The sequence below is a fragment of the Atractosteus spatula genome, chromosome 5, assembly GCF_055471065.1.
Source record: "Atractosteus spatula isolate fAtrSpa1 chromosome 5, fAtrSpa1.hap1, whole genome shotgun sequence".
Lineage (NCBI taxonomy): Eukaryota > Metazoa > Chordata > Actinopteri > Semionotiformes > Lepisosteidae > Atractosteus > Atractosteus spatula.
The window spans coordinates 4722595-4729414 of record NC_142710.1 but is presented as its reverse complement, the minus strand read 5'-3'; positions in this window follow the sequence as shown (position 1 = coordinate 4729414).

Sequence of the window (6820 nt, the reverse complement as noted above, 5' to 3'; positions counted from 1 at the left end):
AGAGACCAGAAGACTCAGACAATAACTCTACCACTTTTAGATAATACTGGGATAATTGATAGTCAGCAAGTTTTCATATTCATGTGAGAAAGCTCAGATCATATTGTAATTAAAATGTGATCAAGTAGAAGGACATCATATTGACATGAGATAAAAGATAAAATACTCTTTTATTCAAATTAGCAAACAACATGGTGATAGGTATTTTCTTCACATTTGTGTCAATGATAAAGATAAATCAAGGTAAATCAAGATAGATACAAAAAAAATATCAAATTGACATTGCAACAGACTGTCCCTTTAATACTCTAACCTTTTTATTTTTTAAGATTGCAAATTTGATGACGCTTTTAAGGCAGAAATTATAAGGTTTTTTTGTTACCAGAACAGACAATGGTGACGTCATCTGCATGTGTACAGTTGTGCTGCTCTCTCTTCAGGACTGGACAATAGGCCAGTTTCTCCTCATCACCCCGACACTGGATCTCATCTGCCCAGACGGGCCCAGTCCCCTGTCCTGAAGAGGCTCCTCCCAGCACAGCCCTGGAGACTCCACAGCCCAGTTCTCTACAGACCACGTCCGTGTCTCTGGAGTCCACAGACTGAGAGCACACTGACCCCCAGCTGCCTCCTCGATTCACCTCTAATCTTCCATAGCACATCCCTCCAGAGAGCCGGGCTGTGACTCCTAACATAGAGACAATTCACTTCTCTGAATAGTTGTATATTTGGAATACATGTAATCATCCAAAGCTATATTTATGAACTGTGATTGCAGAAATATGAAACTGAACACAAGAACTTTGCAGATTCTAAGAAAGGAAAATCACAGTAGAAGTAGGCACAGCAGGCCTGATTAAACCTTCAGCACTCAGAGTACACAGAATCCCACATTAAGGAGAGGAACTGTCAGGATAGGATATCCATGATTTTAGCCACTATTTAGTGTCAGCCACTACATCAAATGTGTTCCTACAACAACTCCTTAGGTTATTAGGATTTTTTTGAGGTTCAAAATAACAGGTAGAAAAAAAAGATACAGAAGAGAAAGAAAATCATAAGTAACTCATATCATATATGAAATGCACTATAATTCTGTATTATTGTAAAGATAGAACCTGTAATCACAGGTTTACCAATATTTACCAATAAATACTTGTGTAACAGAGTTAAGTTAAGAGAGCAAATAGAGTAGGTGTTCTTCCGAAACCTCTCTGTTCTGGATTTGATACATCTTATTCTTCTTCTGGAGAAGATAGAGGGAGAAGCTGGTAGACAGTTGGCATTGATAATCTTCAGAGCTTTCCAATTTAAATGTGTTGTGTACAAGGAAGAGACAGACAGAAGCAGTGTGCACCTTTCTCTGCAGCTGTGTCCTCTCCTGAGTGGATAAGTTCCTGAACCAGACCGTCACAGAAAACGTTAACGTGATCTTGCCCAGTAAAAATGGACATTGCTTCCTGATACACAGCAAACGTTCTGAGCTGCCTGATTCTCTCATGGGCTTTCTTCACTATCTGGTACATTGTTCCCTTATTTCTAGGTGGAAGAGTTGTTGTGCCAAGAAACTTAATGGTGTCTACCCTCTCCCCTATGTGATCATCAATCACATGAAGTTGTAGTTCATTCTCGTCACATCTGAATGTAATTGTGAATGTAATCTTGTAAAGGTGATGTAATTAGAGGAGACCCAGAAGGATCTAAACAAAGACCATTGCTCTTCCCAATTTACAGCAGTGATCTAGATTCTGGTTTAGTCGGTAAACTAGTCAGGTTTGCACATGATATCTAAGTAGAAGGATTAGCAAACATCATAGAGGCACAGAACAAATTTATAATATAATTTGGATGACCACATTATCGAAAAAGATGTCACTGCTCTGGGATCAGTCCAGAGAACAGCAACCAGATCCAGTGGTTTAAAGAAATATCCTATATTGTTAGACTGAAGGAACAGAATCTTTTTAGTTTAACCTTAACTGAACAGACTGAATTATATTTATGATGTTTTTACAGTAAATGTAGCAGAAAACTTTTTAAAAACAATTACCCTAAATTAACATATTAACAATATTACCCTAAATTAGTAATGAAGTATCTTTACCTGAACATTTAATTCTGACATCCTTGTCATGAATGCAGGACTGTGAAACCTGTGGATCTGACTGACAGTCCAGCAGACTGGACTCTGTCCCACTGCACTGAACCCCACTCAGCACGATGGGCAGAGATGATCCTGGGGCATAATAAACTGCTTCATAAGCCCCACAGCTCAGCTGATCACACACAACTTTACCATTTTCATGATACCAGGACAAAACACAAAATGTTCCCCACTGTCCGTTCCTAAAAACCTCTACTCTTCCATCACAGCGATTTCCAAAATCCACCAGCCTCAGATCCTCACACCCTGAAAAGAGCAAAGTTGTACAGGTCAGAAATCTGATCACAATGTGAAAGGAATTTCAGTACTGCTGGATTTTGTTATTTCATGGAACTGGAGACACGTAATAGACAAGATATACTGTATTTGTGCTTAAACATTTACATGTTTACATATAACAATGAAGAAAATAATATTGGTATTGAATAGATCTAGGTTTTAATATATACTGTATATGTTTTTCTATACTTGTTATAGGTTTTTGTAGTTGCAAGCTGTTAAACACTTCAGTACAGTTTGAATTTTGAAGTTAACATAAAAACACACAGAAAACAAATTGTCTAGAATAGTTTTGTTGTAGATTACAGATTGTCCACATTACTGTTTTGTCTCTAGAATTATTCTAGGTGTGAAAGCAACAGAGCTCAGGAGCTAAAAGCTTTGAAAGGAACACCTGCTAATTTAAGTCTTGTAATATAAAGCAACACTGTTTCCAAAAGAACAACAAACCCATTGTCACTGTTCTTGAATTCTATGTTAAAGTCCTCAGTATAAGAAGAAATTAAACACAGAACTTGTGCCATTGCAAGTAGATTCCGAGCTGGTTTCGCTCCTGAGATGAGCGTGTTATTTTTCAGTTGATCACGTGACTATGGACCGCGAACTTGCTCGGTAGTAGCACAGTCTGGGGAAGTGCAGGCGCTGAATTACTGTACTGAATGTGTGGACAACAATGTTTGCAATTTTGCTTCTCTTTTTGACTCTGGCAGCAGGTGGGGTGGAGATTTTGCATTTAATATCCTTGTTTCGTGTACGTTTGTGTGAACAGTAAATTTAAATTTGTCTCCAATATCATACTGTAGTCACGAGAGTTGCCGTTTCAGCCTTAAAAAAACCAACATCAGCAAACAGCTGCACTTTCTTTAACAAGACTTTAGCTGCCATTTCATAACACTTCATAGCTGTGCCAATATTTTTTGAAGACGTACAGTGGTAGAAGAAAGTTTATTGGTGTCCATATTGTATATACTGTAAATATGAAATTCAGAGAACATTTAAAGTTTCAACCCGTCTTTCAAGCAGTATATTTAAAAGGCTTAGAATGAGCAACTTTAATTATCATTTTAATGAAGAAAATATATATTGTATAGAAAAAATCAAGTATTTTGTTATGTACTCTGTCTTCAGACTATATTAATCAAAATCTGTTACCCAAAAAACAGCAAAACAAAAGCAGATTCATTAAATTGAAAAAAAGGCTACCTGAAAATAATAAGACAAAAAATGTAAAGCACCTGTCACTAGATTCTAAATATTTTTTTTCCAAAGACAATTCAAAGCTTTTTTCTCACATTTTCAGCTTTGCTGTGAAACACTACAATCACACAGGATAGTATACTACCCTATTATGTACAGTAATACTACGAATTCCACTATATTACTACTGTATAAATCCTATCCCATTTCATTTGGGTGGTGAACTGAATGAAACATAAAAAAAGACAATGTCAGCATCAGCCTACAGCAGATGGGCACTTCAGCAACTGGATGGTTATACTGGGAATTGGCAAAATGTCAATAATCATTCCATTACATACTGTACTGTATCTTCTTCTATATTTTAAAGAATACATTAATAATATCATTGTACATAAAATTCAGCTTAATCTATGGCCTAGTAAAAAAGCTATAAAAAAGGAAAAATAATCTAAAGTTTTTAACAGACAGCTCCTTTGTATTTTTGCTGTTTACTTCTGCTGAAAAAGCATATTAAATCATCGGAGTAAATGAAGAGCTGAAGAGAGTCCCTAGTCTATGAAACCGAACCTATAATTTTGTTTCCTGCAAGAAAAGGCTGGTTCATTGCTATGTGTAACAGTAAAAATAAAATAATAGAAACCCAGAATAAAAAAAACTTCACAGCTGAGGGTCATGACTGGAGAAAGAGAAGACCTGACAGTACCATGATTTATCGTTAAAGTGGGTATAAGGTAGGTCTCATGCTCAAGATATCAGATATCAGACGAACTCAAGTCAATTGTTATGCATCTCCAAATTTTCTATTACAGAAGAAAATATTTAAACAAAAAAAGTGAAATTTTCAAGTTTGTGTGCTTTCCTCTAGATACTTAAAAAATATTTGAAATTATTTCATGAATAAAGATGCCTTCAAATTCTTTCATTCTAAGAAGGAAAATGTTCTCCTAAAATAGTAGCCTTCTCACACTGACTGAAGATTATTACCAGTAGTATTACCAGCAGTACAGTATAAGAGGTGAAGCAGAATTTTAAATATTAGAATCACTCAAAACATATTTTTCTACTGGTACAGTAGTACCTTCAAAATTGAATAACAGCATGTTGTACTCCTAAATAAGAAAATGCTTCAATTGTCAAAAGTAGTTAAAAATATTTAGACATTATTTATAAATCATAAATTTAATTTCCATTAAATATTTGAAACATACAAGGATTACCTAAAAGATCCATCAATTCTAATCATATTAATTTGTCACTGTCAGCTCTGGCCGCCTTAATAACCGAGGAGTCACTGTCTTCACACACTGATCCAGTACCACAACGACAATTAAATAACAATAAGGATTAAATTAACCAGAACTCACCTGCTAAGTGAAACATGATCAGGTCCAATAGGAAAAGAAGTTTAATCGGAAGGATTTTTTCCATCCTTGACGTCGTGTGAAATCGACAGTGTGTACCGATCTCGCCCCGGGCTCTAACATAGACGAACACCCAACATGACTCCTGCTACAATGTCACATCCTCGAACCTGAGCCCACCAATCACAGACACAAGCACCTTCTATAGGCCGAGAGGTGGAGCCACACAGTTAGGGAGATGACCAATAGGAGCCCCTGATTTCAGTTCGATCCATTTATAGCAGAGAAATTGCACTTTATTCGTGAAAACGTTTGCTGCAGAAGCTACACTCTTGCAAACTCTTTGAAGTCTTTTGCCAAAGTAAGATTATATGCTTTTAAAAATGAATCAAGATATCAAAAAGCAGCATGCTGTCAAAGCAGCTTATTAACAGAACCAGAATTATAAATTACATCTCAAGTCTTGGTGCGCCTCAGTTAGGCCAAAATTCATTCTATTGCATTTTTTCTGTAATCTGCTGACCATAGTGATCTGCTTCAGAGTGATATACAGTAAATGTGACTCATTCATGATCAGCAGTCATATATAAATACATATGAGAAAACCTGTTTTGTTCAATCGCTGTGCTGGGCGTAAGCGGCACCCTATTTCAGTACTTATCAGATACAAATGATTGGATCATAACCTATTCAATCTTAAATAATTGATTCTACTCTATGTGATCTGCCAACTGTAGTGATCTGCTCCTGTGTGACGAACAGTAACTGTGACTGAATACTGATCAGCAATTTTCAGCCTCATGCAAGCAATATAGTGCTGGGCCTGGGCAGCAGCTCAATTTCCATTCATGACAGAATCATGACCCATCCAATCCTGAAGAGCAGCTTCAAAAGTTCTATGTGGTGATGCTTTCACAAAATCATTAAATCGCCAGATCTTTAAAAGGTTTTTCCTAACAACATGAATAAAAATGAAAAACACTTGATAAACATAAACCCCAAAGTCTTTATGTTTTCATTCCATGAATTCATTCGTGATTCCATGATCTCCTAATCACTTAAAGGGTCATTTGTTGGTTCCATCACCTTAGACTTGTTTCCAAGTCTTTAATCGTCGAGGGGCTTGGTTTCCCTACAGAACCTGCAGGCCTGTGGCCCTCCGGGAGCAGGACAGAGGATCACAGCTGCACAGTTAAACACAGTAAAGAGATCAGCGCAGGACTCCCAGTCTTTGATTGTGGCACAGGGATGAACGTGCAGAATTTACTCCCTTTGAAGAACGGGTTGTATCTGATATATGCCATGTGTGTTAGCGATTTCTTTTAAAAAAGCAGCAGGAATGACTCCCTCTGTATAATGCAGGTCTGGAGCTCATAGACCATCATGGTTAAAAACACCTGTCAGATCGCAAAGATACTGGCAGAATCATTCTGTCTCCTGCAGCTCTCTCTCTACTGCAGCTTCAACAGGAAACAGGCTCCTGAAGACAGGGGAAGCTGTTTCTACGTGTTTGTGTGAAGAGAGTGTTTTCAAAGCGACTCTTACAGATTGCGATATTGTTGTACGCTTGAAGTATAATGGCACAGAGCCGCTGTCAATTCTGATTATGTTGCTACACAATGAGGTAAAATACTGTAAGAAATAAGGATTGATACTGCAGTGAATGGCCCTACACTCCAGTTCCGCAGTTTCATGCTGGCAGTGAACAGCCTGGAGACAGGAGTCTTAGTTTCACCAGCAGGGGGTTCCAGTACACCACTGCTGCAATACTGTGAGCTGTTCAGTGGAAGATACAGCACATTCCTCACTTTGTATC